Consider the following 19,882-nt stretch of genomic DNA (forward strand, 5'->3'; position numbering starts at 1 on the left):
TTCCTGTGCATACATATAAAATATATGCTTAGAGGTTCTGAGCAGAGGGTTGAAGACTGATAGGTGATCTTATTTATTATCAAAGGCACCATTTTCTTGTAGGTTTTGTTAAATTGACAAGTTTGGTTTAGATTTAATTATCAGTTATTTCTTAAACACTGGGCAAAAACTTGGACTAAACTTCAACTAATGGCAAGAAGACTACCATATAAAAATCCAGACTCCCTTCAAACTTGTTTCCACAGCCAATAACACATCTGTAAACAAACACTATTCTTTTCGGACCGTTTGGGATCCATCTATAAGCCCAGGCTTGCATAATAAATGACCCAGCAAGCCAAAACCATAGAATCATAAAATCCTAGAGTTGGAAGAGACTAGAAGGGCCATCCAGTCCAACCCCCTGCCATGCAGGAATTCTCAATCAAGACATACCCAACAGATGGCCATCTAGCCTCTGTTTAAAGACCTCCAAGGAGGGAGATTCCACCACTCTTCGAGGGAGTGTGTTCCACTGTCGAACAGCCCTTACTGTCAGGAAGTTCCTCCTAATGTTGAGGTGGAATCTCTTTTTCTGGAGCTTGCATACCTTGTTCTGGGTCCTAGTCTCTGGAGCAGCAGAAAACAAGCTTGCTCCTTCCTCAATATGACATCCCTTGAAATATTTAAACAAGGCTATCATATCACCTCTTAACCTTCTCTTCTCCAGGTTAAACATCCCCAACTCCCTAAGCCGTTCCTCATAGGGCATGGTTTCAAGACTCTGCTGGGAACTGTGATAGCTTGTAAGATATTTACCTTCCCACCTGTGAGGACTGTTTTGAGGCTGTAATTCAAAACATAGTGGCTAGCCCATGAACAGACAAGTCGAAAGGACCACATCTCATTGAAAGTTACCCTATATACTTGACTATAAGTCGATCCCATGTATAAGTCAAGGACAAGTTTTGGGGTCAAAATTATGTATTTTGATATGACCCATGGATAAGTCGAGAGTAAAATTTATGGGCTTTTAACAAAGAATCCAAAGGATCAAGCAAAGAAAAACAATGCCAAAGAACTTACAAAATCCCAGCAGGCATAACTGTTTGTGCTCATACTAAACGCTGGATGGATAAGAGAATAAAGTGGGGGGCAGTGCTACCAGGACAGATTGTGCTCTTGCCTTTCACCAGGGGATGGTTCTTTTTTTAATATAAGAGTTAAAGTACAGTACAATGTGCCCACGTCATACATAGACTCACTATAAGTGGCTTTCAGCTTATGCTGAAGCCATGCGGCAAAAGGGGGAATTGTGCGCACGTCTGTGGCACACGCGCACGGCCATGCTGCAAGCCCAAGCTCCATTATATACAATGGGGCTTGAGCATACATGCTTTTTGCCTTATGCGGGGGGAGGTCTGGAACAGATCCCCGTGTAAGATAAGGGTCCACTGTATTTGCATTGACCCATGGATAAGTCGACCCAGATTTTTTAAATCAAATTTTTGACTAAAATTTCTAGACTTATACATGAATATATACAGTAAGTAGTTCCACCAGCTTTGGAAATGGCTTGGAGAGCACAATTCCAAGTGCTGGTGCGCACTTTTTATACCCTACCTCAGGCCTTGATGAGGCGGGAAAGAAATAAAATTATTATTATTACTGTGGACCCTGCCCTTATGTGGAGGATCCGTTCCGGACCTCCCCCCGCGTAAGGGAAAAACGCGTATGCTCGAGCCTCATTAGAAGTAATGGGGTTCGTGCCTGCGGCGCGCTCCCCATTACCTTTTCCGGGGCATGCCAGGGTTTTTTCCAGCACTGCATAAGTGGCGTCCACGTATGATGTGGGCGCACTGTATTATTATTATTATAGCCCCACAGGGCTTTAAAAATGGAACATCTTGTACCACATTTGCCAGCCTATACACAAAGATAATCTTTGGAGGCCCTATTCCAAAGCCCCACCCATCTGAGGTGAGAAGGGTGTCAATCAGTCAAGCAGGCTTTTTTTGCTTGGGACACCCCATTGTTTTGGAATTCTCTCCCTCAGGACGTTCACACCGATGATGTTTAAGTGTCACAAAATTAACTTATTAATGTTGACAGGCATTTACATATCATTTAGTATCTAATAGGGTTTTAAACTCCTGTCTTCACTATTTTAATAGAGCAGGGGTAGGCAACCTATGGCCCGTGGGCCGGATGCGGCCCAGCGAGGCCTTGGGACCGGCCCCAGCCCAGTCCTGCCGCCGATTGCCGCCGGGGCCTTTGGCCTCTCGCGCGAGGGCAAGGGGCCTTTGGCCTATCAGGAGGAGGCGGGTGGGCAAGGGGGCAATGGGGGGCCAATTGTCTATAGAAGCCTCAGAAACATGCATTTATATTAAAAAAAATTTAAAAATTAGCAAATTTTTTCGCGTGTCTTCCATTTTTTAAAAAAAAAGTGTTCTCCATTTGAAAATTTTGTCCCACATCTGTCCCGGTTTATTTTTATATATATATATATATATATATATATATAATTATTTAATTATTTATTTTTTGGCTTCAGCCCCCCAGTTGTCTGAGGGACAGCAACCCGGCCCCCAGGTCAAAAATGTTGCCTACCCCTGTAATAGAGGTTGTTATGCTGTTGAATACTTGTTTTTTTAAAAACTTTATTGTTGAATACAGTCCTTGACTGAAGGTGGTATAACAAAAATCTTTCATATATAAATCCTTCTTATTTTCACTGTGCTTTTCTGATATTTACTGGTTTGTTAGTACAGTGGGCTCTTGCCTTATGCGGGGGATCTGTTCCACCACCCCCCCACGTAAGGTGAATTCCGCTATGTTCAAGCCCCATTCATTTGAATGGGGCTAGTGTGCGGTGGCGTGGTAGCGTGTGGGGCGCCACGGGCATGCACCCCATTCATTTGAATGGGATGCGCCGCCCCGCGCACCCCCCGCAGCTTGAGTGCATATGCTCAAGTCCACGTAAAACGCACCCACGTATAACGCAGGTGCACTGTATTTTATTTGTCAGTGTGTGGCACCCTAATTGCTTTGTCAAAAACAAATATGAAAAAATTAAAATTTAAAGAATAAATAACGTAATATGTGAAATACATTATGCGTTCATGTATATGTGTGTGTATATGTGTGTGTGTATAATTATTACTGTTATTATAACATATGGCCCTTTGGTACTGAATGCTGCAGTACAGTTACTCAAGAATATACGGTACTGTACTTGCCTCTTATTCTTGGAGGCTGAAAAATCTCTTTCTCTTTTGAAAGTGTTTTCTTCATATTTCTGAACATCTTACACCCTACTGTCAACTGACAAGATAAGTCAGCATGAAAAATATATAGGCAGCAATTTCTAAAACAATGTTTCAGGTGCTTAAATTAATACAAATAGTCACAGTGATCAGAAATTCAAAACACAGGTCCAGTCATTGGGCTCTTGTATATAACAGTTTCATATGTCTGTGCTACCAATCTTGATCCAGAGGACTTAACAGGTCCAATCAAGTCCAATTGATTCTGTTGGGATCAATAGGCTCAACAGGCTTTGGATTAGCATACATACATGTGCTTACTAAAAGAGAAAGTGAAATGTGACAATCAAATCTGTTGCCTTAGCGCATGTGCACACACATGCCTACACACGCACAACAACACATATAGTACATTTCCATACAACAGACCTGAATTATTCTAAATTGCAGGATGTTTCCAAGGGCTCTTTGTACAGAACGTGGGACATCAAAATGCAATTTTCACAAGACAATTAAGCAAGAATATAAAGGGAGTTGGACATTTATTTTTTCCTATAAATTTATTTATGAGTTCTGCATAACAGAATAGTTACTCAAGAAAAATATTCACAAATTCATAAGATTCCATTTTATTTTGGCAACAATATATTTATATTTGTAGAAGAAACAAAAATTATATATATATTCATGATCATATCTCAGTCTAAATATTTTTTTCATAATTTTTATTATGTATTACAGGTAGTTCTATTAAGCTGGCCACTGCTTCCCAAAATATATTAGATGCAACTACATCATTTGTAAAAATGTAGTGTTCAATTAGCAATATGGATGCAAACTAATCTGTACTGTATCGTAAAGATACACCCCATGCAAAAAGTTCCCTTTCAAAATAATGTAATAATTTTGCTATTTGATATTTAATTTTCTTTTCGTTCTTGTTTTACCTTGCTATTCATGCTATCTGTGGTTAACTAAAAAGATTTTAAAGACATAATTGTGTAAAAGTCTCACACTTCTGCCATCATTAATGGAACTGCAGTTCACAAAAGTAAAAAAAGAAAAGAAAGAAAAAGCCAGAACATAGGTATTTTGGTCAGCAACAGCAACTTCATGTAATGTGCAAGTTATAGGTAAATTTGAATAATTTTTCATTTTTAATATGAACATCTAGTTTCACATCTACGAGGGCTACATTTCGATGCATTTTTTGGGAATGATTTAGTTCATCTCTGGTAAACAACTATGAGTGCATGCAACTCAACACATGTAGAAAAAAGGAAGAACGGGGAGAGGGGGTGTCAGCAGAAAAGGAATTTGTTGACACAACTGCAACTGACAGAGAGGATGATGGTGAAAGGTTACAAGAAACTCCATAGTCCCCTTTATTTTATTAAACTGAGTTTCCATGAAATAAATCAGTTGTACTTCAAAGCAGATTTAAATAGGTTGTTGCTGTTATGTCCCTTCAAGTCATTTATGACTTATGGTAGTGGACTCAAACTTTTTACCCTTGGGACCCCCATTTACATGTGGATATCCCCCCACCACACTCGTAGCATATGAATAAAAATATTTTGTTTATTTAGTGTACATATTTTCATTCGCACATTCGTGTATATTCACATTTTAACATTTTATAAGGAAATAGCATTGTTCAAATTATAACACTTTTATTTCAGTAAATTCGTTATTTAACTCAATGCATGTGTAAATTTTACACATAAAAAGATTTGGGAAGAGGAGGAGGGGAGATTACGGCCGACAAGTCATGCACCCCTTTTGAGCAACTCTCACTGCCCCCCCGGGGGTCCTGCCCCACCGTTTGAGAACCAGTGACTTACAGCTACACTATAGCAAACCTATCGTGGGATTTAATTAGCAAAACTTGCTTAGAGAGTGTTTGCCTTTGCCTTTCTCTGAAGCTGAGAGAGTGTGACTTGCTACAGTGCCGATGCATTCAGGGTGCATCTGCACTGTAGAAAGAATGCAGTTTGACATCACTTTAAGTGCTGTAGCACCATCCTATGGAATCCTGGGATTTGTAGTTTTACAAGGTCTTTAGTCTTTTCTGCGAAAACACGCTAGTACCCCACAAACCTCCAAATCCCAGGATTCTGTGTGGTGCAGCCATGACAATTGAAGTGGTGTCAAACTGCATTATTTCTACAGTGAAGATGCACCTGCAGTGGGTTCTCGTAGCTGAGTGGGGACTTGAACTCCTGTCTCCAGAGTCATAGTCCAAGGCTGAATTGGATCTGTAGAATTAATGCAGTTCAACACCACTTTAACTGCCTTGGGTCAATGCTATGGCATTCTAGGATTTGTAGTTTTGTGAGATATTTCTCCTACTCTGTCAGAGAGCTCTGGTACATAACAAACTACAAATCCCAGGATTCCACACCACTGAGCCATGGCAGTTAAAGTGGTGTCAAGCTGCATTATTTTTTTTTTTGCAGTGCATATGCAGCCCAAGACTCAAATCAGTACACCATGCTGACTTGGTATTTTAAATCCTACAGAAAACATGGTTGGTATTGATAAAACAATAACAGCACAATGAAGATCTGTTTTGTCAAAATACAATAAGCCCAACGGTCCACATGTCACCCCTTACAAACTGAACAATATCCTTTGCTGCAGCAGTCTAAGCACTTTTATCAATCAGTTTCTCAACTGCAGTTCTGAGACATGACTGCACAGATACACAATGGACAAATACATGCTTTTTAACCATCAACACAAACAGTAAATGAAAAACCTAAAATAAATATAACTTAAAAAGGAAACCTAACTATTCTACAATGTATAACAAAATAGCCTTACATTTTCTTTAAAGAAAGAAAACAGCTATGAGGATCACTATGTATCTTTCTCAATGGTAAAACTGCAAAACTCATTCTATACTTCTAGACAGACCCGATTTCTTTATGAGTCAATATATCCGTACACCCTATTACAAGCAGAAGGTTGTAAAGAGCAAACCATGACTTGAACGTTCACCTCAAAACGTCTTCAGCACAAAAAGCTTGCTTTAATTATATAAGATTGGGGGAAATGTCCCTGAAATTCTATCCCACTCTTTTAGTTTGGTGCCTGTTTGCAGTCTGATCTGCTGCTCCCAACACTTTGACACTCCTTTTCTGTTAAGACCTCTTTCTCAACCACTACGTTTAGGGATCACACAGCTAATGTGATCGCATCATGACTCTACCCACTGAATTTGCTTTCATATTGCTGTGAGAACCAGAACTAACTCTCGCTGCCTTAGTGCGCTGCCCTGTGGCTATTCCATTCCCTGCCCTCTTCACATAGTGAGATGAAATGTACCCCTACATTGTTAAGGTAACCAGGCCAATGCTTCTAGATCTGTCGTGTTATAAAGGCAAGCAATGAAACCACTGCAGCATAGCAAAACAGGGAGCATCAGCCTGGTTGCCTTGGCAATGGGGATGTCCCCAGAGAACCTTTTCAGACCCTGTCAAGCCCCCTAACAAAAAGTGGTAAAAGTGGTCCTGCTTTTAGGGTGCATAACAATCTTTGTTGTCCTGTCATGTTGGCTCAGACTAGTTAAAATGCTTGAAATGTAATCCTGAACTTTGATTAGGCCAACAAGAAATAACTATTTAAAGCCAGGAGGGTGTTATATGAGATAGAAACACTGCTCTCGGCTGACACCACTCCCACCATTACTTGTAGTTTTGGCTCAAATATAAATTTCAGCCTTAAAGAAGGACTTCCAGGATGGTATTCATGAATCATGGTTAAGTGTTACATCTGCATCAAGAAAACCATAGTTTAGTAATATCCTCTTCTCAAATCTATTTGCAAATAAGAAGATGTGTGGTTCAATCTTCAAAAAGCCTATGTCTTTGTTTCCAGTGGGAAACATATCCACAGAAACAGCCCAGAGTAGAACAAACTATATGACAGTACTAGGATTTAAAAAAAAAAACACTTTTATATAATACTGTTTTAAAAATTAAGCCACTAGAGAAGCCCACTCTACAGCTGTCTCTCATGCATATAATCCTTTATGACTACAAAGGAAAGGGCTGCATGATCTGACTCTAGTTTCTTTGGAACAGCAATGGATTAAAAATGAACAGTACCATGATTTGTCTGAAACGACAAGGAGTTTTTTCAAATGGAGAGAAATCATCCAGAGTGCGTGTACTGTACTCTCTTTTTAACCTAGACTTTTACATAGATTTTTCTTGGAAATTATTACTGTTATGATTTCCCCCCTTCTCCCTCCAAAATGTAGGCTAAATCCAACTGTTTAGTCCCATGTAGAGTATACTCACTAAATCAGCAGCGTAATGACTCAGTGGGCCAATGCTAGTTGGGATTAAGAACTGGATTTGAGGTGCAGTCTGACTGCAGATTACAAAACATCTGAATTAATAAAAACCACTGAAATATCTTCACTGAAATACTGCAGTTATAACTTATTGTGCCATTCTGAACTGCTTTTGAAGCAGCTACGGTTTTTGATAAATAATCAAGGACCAAACAAGTGTCATGGGAAAAGGAGTTCCACAGCTGTGGCACTAAAGAGAAAACTACCTCACCAATTTAACTCCACAAAGCCATGTTGAACAGAGCAGACCTTCCCAAAGAGATCTAAGAGTATGATCAATTTAATATCGGAGCAGATGCTCTAGAAGGTAGGCAGAATCCAAGCAACTGATAATATGCATTTATGCAAACTTTCTCAGAAGCAAGTCATACTGAGTTTATATGGAGCTTGCAGTAAGTGGGCAAATGTGGCTTAACTGTTCTCACTTACCCCTTTAACCTTAAAAAGCTTTCCAGTCATATCAACATAGGCTTGATTTGCCCCCAAAATGGGAACTGTCTACTGGCTTGATTTTTGAATTAACAGCTTAGAGATGAGGTAGGTCCATAAAAGAACATAAGAATTTCTCAAATTTCAACCTAGTACTTCTAGCTATCTTTTGTAACAATTCTTTTAGCACTTATAAAGCACTTGCTTTCATACTTATACAACAATTGCAGTTGTTGGTCACAGAATTACATCTTCTTCAACAAGGACTTCTTATTATTTCAGTTTGTAATTTGTCTATCTGTATGCATTGATGCTAAACATATACACTGCATAACAGTCAATCCGGCTGCTGCAAGTAATACCAAGATCACATTTTCTGAGCTCCTTTCGCTCAGGGGTTCATAATCTTTGAGCCATGAACTGGGCACAAAATGTATCTTCCTATTACTTTGAAAACTGTGTTTAAGTCCAATTTGCTGGGGAAGAGATCACAATTTTCATTGTATTTTCACAGCAGCAGATAACACCCCCTGCCCCTCGGAAAAGAACTGCCTTAGACCTAAATTACACATAATACTATCATAACGTTTGTGATAATTGTGTAAGTCCATGTATCACACATTGCACCCTTTTCCAGTCAGGCATAGCTGATGCAGAATATATTTAAACAAGATTTTGGCCTGCCGAGGCTCGGTTCTACTTTTACTCTAATAATGTAATTCAAAAGATGGTGTTTTTATCTGAAACTATACCAGATTGTGATAGGGAAATACAATGAAGATCCCTCGACATGTTTCTTTGCAGAAGGGCTCACTACTCCAGACTGTTCATTTGGGCACATGTCTTCGATGCAGCACAACCTCCTCGTGATTTTCCTCCTCTTACCATACCACTCTTGCCAAACAGAAAGCAACATACAACCCTTCGCAATACCAAGTCTAGCCATATCTGGGATCTCCCTGGAACTCCTATCTACGAACCTCTGATATCATATAGCTGACGGTCTATTTGTATTATAAAATCCCTTAATATGTACAACATGAAAAGTGCAGTTTGTTATCAAGGTTCAGCCAAAATGGCATAGATCCTGTAACATAAAATATGAAAGCTATCAAAATTATTATGTTTCAGAAACTAATTTAAAAACAATACTTTGCTACTTCAACAGAAATGTTTTGTAGAAAAGCATGGATCATGAAGGGAATTTTGTAATTGCTGAAAACATTTATCCTGTTTTTGAAAATACAGATTATGCAAAATAATAGATATTATTAATTGATTTGAAATTAATTGTGGGATTTTTTTAGTATATTAATATGCACTTGTACCAGAAAAAAATGTTGGCTCTTCATTCTTCACATGGGTTTTTTTTGTGTGTGCATTCTTTAGCATAAATGAATATTTTCCTTATTAACAGGCAAATTCAAAATAATATACACACTGCAACTTTGCCCTGTTTTTGCTGGACAGAATTGTTGCAGTTTGAAACCATTTCACATTTCATTTTAACAGAAAATATTACTTTACATAAAATTAAAAAAGCAAGTGCTTAGCCATTTTTTTCTAGTCTATCGTCATCATATAATTCATTATCTTCCTTCATTTCTTGAGAGCAGTCAGTACTAGGTTTATTTTCCAGTTATTAATAGTCTCGCTCATTTTTTTTTGTTTACAATGCATTGTATACCATATTTTTGCCTCATTTGAGCTAGAAATACAGTTAGGTGCACAAAAGCACAGTTGTGTGTGCAGATCAGATAGAGAACTATATATTCAACTAAGTGCTGCACATGGAATTACTTTATTATCACCAGTTCATTAACTGATGCTATACATGTGGAACCCTCTTTTTAAACTTGAAATTTTGCTGATAAGTTACAGAATTGGGGTATAGATTCAGGTCCCCCCAACACAAGCTGATCAGATGGATTTTAGCGTTTAAACATGGGTGGCACCGCTTCTGCTTCTCTGTACTGAGGCCAAATGCCATTTTATATGTCGATATGGAAATTCATTTATTTCATTGGGATATCAGCCATATTATGGTGTGCAGGACAGCCACCTTTATTAAATGTAGTATGAATTTAGTATTAAAGGTAAAATACTGAATCTCTTCCTATTGTACAGTTGGCAAACAAAATCTGCAATACAGGAGAATTTTGTGAGAGAAACAATTTTCGTACGTGACTTATTTTCTTGCCAAGTTGTTAAAAATGAAGAAATACACTAGATTTATTTAACATAATTGTTAACTTTTTAAAAAAATCATGGCTGTCTGAAGTGTATCTTATATACGTAATTTCGCTACAACTGATTGCTATTACAAATCCTTTAAAGTAAGGGGTGTTGAAGAGTGCTGGAACTTCTGTTAGTGTTACTTTGTTGATGTTAGAGGCCATCCTAAACTAACTCTGAAGAAACCAGTGGTACTCTATCTAGATAAACACTACATCATAAGCTATAGGTTCTTAATTTAAAAACTTGTGATTTTTATTTTAAGCTACAATTTGCGATGTGTAATTTAGGCTACGGTAAACAGTTTTGTGGAAGTGCTACGACGTAGTTACGATCGTGGTACTGGCTAATGTTTTCAATTTGAAAGAGCCTCTGTAGAAATAAGATTCTACTATTTTCACTGGTACTGTATATAAAATGAATTTAAAATTTAAATTTAGTTCATACAAAAGGCACCAAAGATGACAACATTGTCATCGCTGGCTAAATTGAAACCATCCGTGTCTTGAGCTATTAAAAATGCATCAATTAAAGGATGCCTACCAAAAACAAAAACTCACTAAAACTGCTTTAAAAGACAAAAACAAAACAAAACAAAATCTCCATATGCGTATTTAAATTGGCAGCAAGACCAAAACTAAGCATCTCACAGGTTCGGCGTATGCATAATATTAATATTCCAAAGTGCTTGCCAAATTGGCTGATGATCAAGTTCATCAAAAGAGCATCAACATCCACATGTTGTTTTGATGTATACATTGCCCCGCACTTTAAAAAAAAAAGCATTCCCATTTGCATAAACGGTTTTGTTATGAATAATTTAAACATGCGTATTAGCAGTGCCTCTATACAGAATACGCAGGTTTAGTCTTTCACTACACTATTGGAGAAGAGAATTTAAAACTCACAATAGGAATTTCAATCATAAACACCCCCTTTCCCCACAGTCCTACAGAAGTGCCTAAAAATGTAACTGCTGTTCTCAGGGAAATGCTTTTGACACAGATTTATGTTATTGAAAAGCATCGTTCTATGAAACAATCAGTTGTAACACACACACGCTCTCTTTTTCTCCCCCCCCCCATAATATACAATATATAATGAATGCAATAAAAGAGACTATAGAACCAAAAGTGCTTGAGGTTCCATAACCCAGTGATAAAAGAATACCATCAAACAAAAGTAAGATCACGAACGGTACAATTTGCTTTTGTACTGACGATGCCGTATGCTGCTGTTAAAGATCCATCATCTATACAACAACTATGTATTATCCATACATAAATACACCCACATAGTGAAAGCAGAGGGTGGATAGTAAGGGAAAGCACCATTCATGAGTGTGTATCTAGAGTGAAATTAGCAAGAGCACAACTCATAAGGCCCTGACTCACAGAAAATGATATTTAAAAAATGAATCATGCTACCCACCTTCATCTTCTTTCAAAATGATAATAATAATAATAATAATAATAATAATAATAATAATGAAAGCTTGCTGGCTTTAAAGCCGGTTGGTAGGAAAAAAAATCCAAATTAAAATGAAAAAGAGAATGAGGGACATTGCATCCTGAAGCTTAAGGCAGTCATTTTTAACAAGCCGGAGTGAAAGCTCGATTAGGCTGAAATACGTACGGCTGGGGCCTAATTAAATAATCCAAATGCAGCATGCAGTCCTGAGTCGGCGAAACTTTTCATTTTCCCGCTTGGCAATGGTTACTCTGCTCATTCCCTCGATCAGGGCTTCTAAAGGCACACAAAGTGTGTCTCCACAGTACAGCACAGTACAGCATCTAATGGAAAGGAATCAGTTCTTACCCAAAGGAGCAGCAGACTCAGAGTAGGAATCCAGCCACAGGGAGAGGCAGCAGCAGCAGCAGCATTGGAGGAAGGAAGGAAGGAAGGAAGGACGGCAGTGTGTTCACCTTGCAGCTCTGCGGTCTCCTGTGAAAACAGATGGGAGACACTCCGTGATCTCAGTGGCATTTCTTGGTTTTGCAAGTGCACGCAGGCCTAGGGACTATGGGAAGGCGGTCCTTACCTAGCAACAACAGGCTCCCTCCAGCTCCTCAGCCACATGCCTCCCTGCTGCCACTGCTGCTACCCCTTGGCTGCCAGCTCCCAGCAATAACAATAGGGGAGGGAGGCAGAGAGGGCTGGCATGAGAGAGGAGGAGGAGGAGGAAAGGCACTCTGAAGGAGGGAGAGACTAGAGAGAGTGAGAACTGGGTTTCAAGAGAGAAAGAGAAGGGGGGAGGCAGAAAGAAAGAAAGAAGCATGTTAAGCTTGTCTGGCAGTTAACAAGTCTTGAATGAAGAATGTTAGCAAACAGACAAACAGCATGTCTGGTGCATGCTAATGTCCCTGGATTCGCTACTGACAGTCTGAATAATTCAGGAGGTGAGGCGGAGAAAGAAGGAAAGCAAGAAAGCAAGGTTCCCCTCTTTACTTCTTTCGAATGCCTACCCCCCCCCCCAAAAAAAAACAAGTAATAGGCAACTTTTCCCTGCATCCATTTTGGGTGAGAAAAATGAACCCATCCACACACACACCCCAGTTCAGAAAAAGAGGGTTATAACTCTAGATTCTGTATGTATTGAACAACACACAGCCTATCCAATTGCTTTTTTTACCTTTAAGGCTGGCACCTGTCCCAGGAACAGTTATTTCACTGCATCTCCCTCAATTTGCCTTTCATGCTGAAGCCAATGGGAAGCAGGGACAGGAGAGGGAAAGGCCAGGAAGACTGAGGGGTGACACACACACACATACACCCTTCGGCTAGGCTCAGTTTGCAAAGGGGTTCAGGTGGCTATAACAACACACAGCACAGGAATAATAATGATAATAATATCTAGGGGTAGCCATGTTGGCCATATAGCAAACCCAATAACATCCAAACAATGATACCTTTAACATATATATTCATAATGATATATATTCATATATAATCTATCTATAATTTATAAAATTATATATGTATGTGTGTGTGTGTGTATATATATATATGATAAAGGTATCATTGTTTGGATGTTATTGGATTTGCTATATGGCCAACAGGGCTACCCCTAGATGATGATATTATTATTATTATTATTATTATTATTATTATTATTCCTGTGCTGTGTGGTTTTATAGCCACCTCAAACTAGGGTTGCCATAATTGTCCACTTTTACCAGGGAGAAAAATGGTGGACCTTAAATGTCCTACATTTTGGGCTGAGTTTTGTCCTGCAGTTGTCCTACAGTTTGGTCTTGATTTTGTCCTACATTTTGTCCCTGGTAAAAGTGGACAATTATGGCAAACCTACCTGAAACCCCTGTTGGTGTTCCCTCTCTATTATTATTATTATTATTCAAATGATACCTTTATTACATATATTCCTCATTATATATGTTTATGTATAATCTATCTATCTAAATATCTATCATTTATAACATATATATATATATATATAGTGTGTGTGTGTGTGTATATATATATACACACACACAAAAAAAACACTATATACATATATAATATACATTGTATGTATATATATATATAGAGATAGATATATTATGGATTATAGATTAATATATATAATTATGAATATATATATATATAGATAGATAGATATAGATATAGATAGATAGATAGATAGATAGATAGATAGATAGATTATGGATTATAGATTAATATATATAATTATGAATATATATATATATATATATAGATATAGATATAGATAGATAGATAGATAGATAGATAGATAGATAGATTATGGATTATAGATTAATATATATAATTATGAATATATATATATATATATATATATATATATATATATATATTAAAGGTATCATTGTTTGAATAAGGACAATAGACAAGAGAGGGAACACCAACGTTGTGTTCAATGCATTTTTTTAAAGAGAGAGATGGGCAGACACTAGTGCCAAATGTATGGCAATGCCAGCAATGCCAACCCCAAAAGAAGCACATCTCAAACGCAAAACACACAACAAGCTTTTTAAAAGGAGGCCTTAATTATTATTTTTGTGTGTGTGGGGGGGTAACATACAGCTTAAAGCGCAGGGGAAAGAGATGAGGGAGGAAAGGGGCGAGAGAGAGAGAGAGATGCTGAAGGGAGAGAAGAGAAGGAGGCTAAAAAGACGCCGAGGAGGAGGAGGAGGATCCCGTTTACAGAATTTGTGAAGGGGGAAGGCTGCGTTGAAGAGGGGAGCCTCGTTTAGAGCGCGCGCACGAACACAAACGCGAAAGGGACGCTTCCCCCCCGCGCGCCGCAAACGCGAAAGGGACGCTTCCCCCCCCCTCCGCGCGCGCGCTAGAAAACGGGAACCCAACGGTTCCAAACGCAAAAAAACCAAAACCAAAACCAAAACCCCAGCGAAGCCGCCTTCGAAGGTTTCCTTCTTCCTGAGGGGGGCGCCACCGAAGGGGAAAAAGCGGGAGGAGGAGGAGGAGGAATAATGAGGCCTTTTAGCGCCAACGGACACAAAACACGTACTCCTGTCACACAACGCTGTGGAAATGATGCGTTTTGTGTTGGGCCTGGGTCGATGCTATGGAATTCTGGGAACTGTAGTATGCGGTGGGGCCCCACCGCATACTACAATTCCCAGAATTCCACAGCATCGACCCACACACACAGTGTGTCTTTTTTCTCCTCATTGCCCTTCGTGAGGCAGCTGCAGAGCCCGAGTCTCGTCGTCGTCGTCGGAGGAGGAAGCTGCCCTCTTGTTGGCACCGAGTCAAAAAACAGAGGCTGATAATAATAAGCGTTTGGGGCGAGAAGGAGAAGAAGGGAAACAGCTGCCATGGTGGCTCTTTTGATTGAGGAGGAAGGAGGCCGCTCTCATAGAGAGAGAGAGAGACACACACACACACAACACACACACAGCTTGAATGGAGAAACGGCCTTTCTTTCCCAATAAAACGCCTATAGGACGTTGTTCAGTTCTTTCCCAATTTGTGTGTGTGTGAGAGAGAGGCATGGCAGCCGTTTTCCCTCCTCCCCAAACTGAAGGGACTCCTGCCAAAAGCCGGCTCCTGATGGCGTCCCTGAGAGAGGCCTTCGAGGGCCCACTCCCCCTTTTAATGTTCATTCTCTCCCTTTTAATTTCAATTCTCCCCCTTTTGAGTCTCGTTTCGGAAAAGGGTGAAATGGGGTTTCTGTGCCCCTTCCCCAAATCCCTTCAGGCTCGCCTAACTTTCCTCATTTCTATCTTGCAGCACCTTTGAGACTAAAGAAATCGGCAGCAGGAGCTTTGATAGGCTTCAGCCTACTTCCTCAGATGCATTTGGATGCAATAATAATAATAATAATAATAATATAGACAGAGATCTTGAAGCATTTGAGACTGAAAGAAATCGGCAGCAGGAGCTTTCCAGTCTACTTCCTCAGATGCATTTACATGCAATAATAATAATAATAATAATAATATGTAGAGAGATCTTGAGGCACTCCAGACTAACTGAAAGGAGTGAGCAGCAGGAGCTTTGGTAGACTTCAGTCTACTTCCTCAGATGCATTTGGTTTGAGTGGAAGCCAGGAACAGGCATATATATTGTCTACAGACACATTGCTATTGAATGCTTCCTCATTTCTGCAACGCAGTGCTGTGGCAACTTATTCCTCCCCCCCTTTTTTTTTTGGCTCCAGTCCTCCAGTAAAAATGGACAAAGCAGCAGCACTAGGCGAGAGAGAGAGGGAGGGAGCACCACAAGCTCCCTGCCCACAGCTTTTGAGGAGAGGAGGAGGCTTTCTCTTCCTCTCTTCGGGGGACCTTTTGGTGGAGCGATCCCTAAGAGCCTTGGGGCTGGAGAGGGCTGGAAAGGCAGCAGACTGTCCCTATTATCCCTAATAGAGAGGCGAAGGAGAGAGAGGTAATATACTGTAGTTAGAGTCTTCTTTTGCTGCTGCTGCTGCTTCATGTCTTGTTGCCTTCTTTTGCAAAGCTGTCACTTTGCCAACCCTCTTTGTCGTCTCCTTTGGCATTCAGAAATGTAACCTACCTCTCTGTCTGACTAGATAGGTGCATAGAAAGAGATTGAAGTGGGGCCAAAGTGGTCTGAAGGCAAACCTCCCCCCCCCCCCCCCAATAAGCCTTGTGTGTGGCATTTTCTTTCCAAGGCAGAGCACTGAAACAAAACCACTTCCACCACCACACTCCACCACATCCCCCTTCTTCATCCTGCATTATATATAGAGATAGATAGAGAGGTATGCCCTGCACCTCTTGACCCCAGGGGTTTCTGGTGGAAAATATTCATCCTAAAAAGATAAAATGTTATTCCAAGAGAGAGAGAGAGAGAGAAGGCCTTGCACAACTCCCTCTCCCTCCCTCCCTCAATTCTCTCTCATAGCAACAACAGTGTTTCTTAGTGTGCCTGTTTTGGCATACATCAGCGTTTCTACCCATCCAAGTGTCCTTTTGCGTCACATCGCACCATTCCAGTCGACCAATTGAAACCCTACTTTCGTATTATTAATAGGCAGATATTTAATTTCTCCCTCCACTCCCCCCTTTCTATTGATGTATCTGGAAATTAGTGCATTATTAGTGCCGCGTGTGTTATTGTGCGCGCGTACAGGTCTCGAAATGCCACGAGCTTGGCTAAGCAATGCAAGGTCCTACCCCAAAGATACCTTGGCCATACTTCTTCTCCTGGTTTTGTAAGGTACTTGTCACAGGCAGGGCAGGGGCCAAAAAGAGATTGACAACCCTGATTCAAGGCAGAGCTATTAAGAGGTCCCATTGAATTCAGTGGGCCTTAGTCCCAGGGGGTATAGGAGCATGTTAAGCAAGTTGTTAGGGAATCCTAGCAGTGCCCTCTATTCCCATGTACAAAACCCCTTTCAAAAACACTACTATTTGTTCCTGGCAATACTGGCTGAGAGATTTAATGGCTGTCGGATGTGAAATGCAACATTTGTCCGTACTGCAAGTTGCATTTTCACTCCCATGATGATGCTCACAAAACCTTTTACCTGACAACTCCCTGACATGAAAATCTCCGGCAGTCCCTTTTCCCATTTACAGTAGTGCTATAAATGTGCAGCACTGAAACTATCTGGCCTACTCTTCATGTAAGAGGCTAAGCCAAACGTTATTTTAAACTAGGAAAGCTCAGGCTCTTAACAGCTAGCCGAGATAAAGCAATCTGTTTGTTGCAATTAAAACCACAACCTGAGAACATTTGATTTAGCCAGCTAGTATTGTAATCCATGACAAATTTCCCTTTTTCAAACCAAACATTTCTCCATTTTTGGTGTTTGTTTTTTTAAAAGCCAGTCAACCAGCTTTAGAAAATGTATTTCAGCAAGTCTGGCTTCCCACGAACTGGGCCTTGGCTCACAAATGCTTTGGTGTGCGACTGCTTCTCCTTCCGTCCCCCAAAGATTTGAGAGAATCCACAAGTGTTTTTAATATATGTCTTTGGAAAACAGAATTTAAAAAATTAAAGAATTAAGAACAAAGTGTGTAATAAAACACAAAATATAGTTCTTGCACCAATACATTGAGATTTGTAGCATTAGTTTAAATAACAGTGATCTGCCACTGACAAACTTGAATGTTAATTTCACAGTTTTACAACTGCTATTGCAAACTTTTACAATAAGCATTTATTTTGGGGAATGATGAAAAAGTATTTGTTATTTTATTATGTTGGTGGCAAGATTACATTCTTAAAAACAGCACAATATATCTGTCCTAAGATTGTTTCATAAGCAATCTTTGGCAATCTCACATGTGCGTTTCTCTTATCCTTTGATTAAGTTTGGTCAGCATTCTGAGACAGTAAACTCCCTCATCTGGGAGGAAGACGAAAAAGTGGAACCCAGTCTAATAAATCAACACTTTTGCTTGTTTCAGAGCGATGGGCATTTTTGAATAATATTGTATTCCTTGTTTAAATTGTTTGAGTTTGCAACAGTAACTTTATCCAAGATGTTTGGGTTCATTAAATAAGGAACAAATGCAAAGTATCAAAACTATCATTACTGTACCTCTTGGAGCTTTTTTACTTCCAATTTTTCACTGTAGCAAGCCAAAATAACGAGACTGCTTTCAAATCAGTCTTGTATAAGAATTTTAAGAAGATAAACAGATTATTTAGGAGCTATTATTTTGTCAGTGTGCCAAAACCATATTATGAGATTTTAACTGTTAATTTTCTTCACATTCTCTTGAAGATATTGTATTTTTAAAAATCCAGGACGGACTCTGTGTTCCTGTTTGTGTTTGTTATAATTATTTTCGCTTTCTTTACTAAGGGAAAAGACTCAGAAAGATTTAAAGTATTATAGAAAAAGACATATTTGCTATCTCATAAAGCTGAAAAAAGAAAGAAATGTTGATTTCAATACGACAGTTAAAATGACAATTGTTAAATGTATGAATCCTTCAGTTCTTAGATTCTAAATAGCATATAGGCCTAAAATACTATATCTAAGATTGTACTGTTTGCAATATGCCTACGTAAGTTTAAACTTGCACTTGGATAAAATGCTCTATTCCCTTCTGTAACACGTAGCAATTGGCAAACATTAGTCCCAGTCAAGAACAGAGCAGTACATACCTTTCTCTTTCTCTAGGTATAGAGTGATCCTCCTAATACAAACTGTTCCATAAATATATTTCTAGAAATACAACATGACAATAACCCATCATAATTCCACCATACAAATGTCGTTGAAAGCAGTGCACTCTGCACAAGAGCACAGTACTCGTTTTAGGCAATTCCCACCCATTTCAGTGGGGCTTGTGTCAGATTATTATCTATTTCATATTTTAACAGTCATCGTTACATAGCAAATTCAGTGCTGAACTAGAAATCCTATAAATGAGACTAAGAGAGGAATAAGATTGCCCACACACAGACACACACACACACACACACACTTTCAGTTTGAAAACTATCAACACGCTGTCCTGTCATAATAAAGAATGACAATATCCTCCTATATTGCAACACAGAATTAAACAACTTAACACAGTAAAGGGTTACATCTGCCCGATGCTCAAATAATCTGGATATTAACATTCACTGTTTTTAAAAAGCTAGTTTATGTAATATGTAATTGAAATAAAAATAAAGATCTCTAAATGTTTATTTTTATATTATGCTTTTTTGTTTTATCTGCCGCCTGCTCATATCCCTTTTTCTTTATCTTATGTTAACATAGAAAAATACTCTTATTGCTGTACATTAGAATACTTAAGAAAGTCAATGTAGCTTTTCTAATATTTGTTTATGAGCTATGGCATTTGCTGTATTTACAAAGGTGTTCTGTTCACATATTTTAAAAGAAAACAGTGATAAGAATGTGACGGGTAAAAATGGACCCTTGACTGCCACCTGAAATCAAATTTAACATTTTAAAAATTCAAATCAAGGAAGTAGGAGTTATTAAATGTCTGTTTCCCTTATACCTCGTGCCTCTGAAAAAGCAAGAACTCATGTTTCTCACTTTTTTGACTGAATTAATTTCATTCATTAAATTTAAAAACACAGACAGTCCCCAAAATATTGAAGACATTCAAGAGCAAGTATATTACCACATGCATACATACCTATATGTTTCCATGCATTAAAATGAGATTTT

The 19,882-nt window shown here is 39.0% G+C and overlaps 2 long non-coding RNA genes across 5 annotated transcripts in view; one reads left to right on the plus strand and one right to left on the minus strand.

The window, feature by feature from the left end:
* LOC149312580 (uncharacterized) overlaps positions 1 to 19,882 on the minus strand; it is a 206,360-nt gene that overhangs the window by 107,291 nt on the left and 79,187 nt on the right. For 2 of the 3 annotated variants that reach the window (XR_016281270.1, XR_016281271.1), the window contains one exon: positions 12,091 to 12,216. This is a non-coding gene — a long non-coding RNA (uncharacterized LOC149312580). Of the gene's footprint in view, positions 1 to 12,090; positions 12,217 to 12,313; positions 12,751 to 19,882 lie in introns of those variants that run through there. The other variant, XR_016281272.1, reaches the window with a different exon arrangement.
* LOC149312581 (uncharacterized) overlaps positions 16,022 to 19,882 on the plus strand; it is a 63,489-nt gene continuing 59,628 nt past the window's right edge. For both annotated transcript variants that reach the window (XR_016281274.1, XR_016281273.1), the window contains exon 1: positions 16,022 to 16,158. This is a non-coding gene — a long non-coding RNA (uncharacterized LOC149312581). The remainder of the gene's footprint in view (positions 16,159 to 19,882) is intronic.

The sequence above is a fragment of the Sceloporus occidentalis genome, unplaced genomic scaffold (assembly GCF_023333645.1).
Source record: "Sceloporus occidentalis isolate IW3139 unplaced genomic scaffold, rSceOcc1.0.p SCAF_5, whole genome shotgun sequence".
Classification (NCBI taxonomy): domain Eukaryota; kingdom Metazoa; phylum Chordata; class Lepidosauria; order Squamata; family Phrynosomatidae; genus Sceloporus; species Sceloporus occidentalis.